Raw genomic sequence first — 460 nt, 5'->3', positions numbered from 1 at the left:
ACTCGGTGCCGTGCTCGCACCTCGCTCAGCCAGTGAGCGGGAACCGGTCTGTATGTGGGATCTGAACCCTCGGCAGGAGCGCCACCGCGCTCCCAAGCGGCGCACTGTAGCAGTGCGCCACCGGGCCGCCCGACACCTCCCTCATTTTGATAAGAGGCGTGTAACTGACCATTTCTCCCTGTTCCCTGTGGCAATCAGGAGGCTCAAAGTAAAATGTAAAATTTTACAACAGGAACCACATGAGACTTTCGTGGTTGTCTTTGCTCTTAAGTCCTACTCTTCTTTACCTACATCTCTTATTCTGTACCACCATCCTGATATTATGGCTGCATATCCCACTCCAATCCTTTGTGGAACAAAGCAGACAGTAGTAACAACAACAGCAATAATGACATTAAGCTTTTATCGAACAGGTTATGAGCAGTCATTGGGCTAATCACTTTTCGTGGATCATCTCACA

The sequence above is a fragment of the Galeopterus variegatus genome, unplaced genomic scaffold (genome assembly GCF_000696425.1).
Source record: "Galeopterus variegatus unplaced genomic scaffold, G_variegatus-3.0.2 Scaffold2122, whole genome shotgun sequence".
NCBI classification, from domain to species: domain Eukaryota; kingdom Metazoa; phylum Chordata; class Mammalia; order Dermoptera; family Cynocephalidae; genus Galeopterus; species Galeopterus variegatus.
This window is presented reverse-complemented; position numbering follows the sequence as displayed.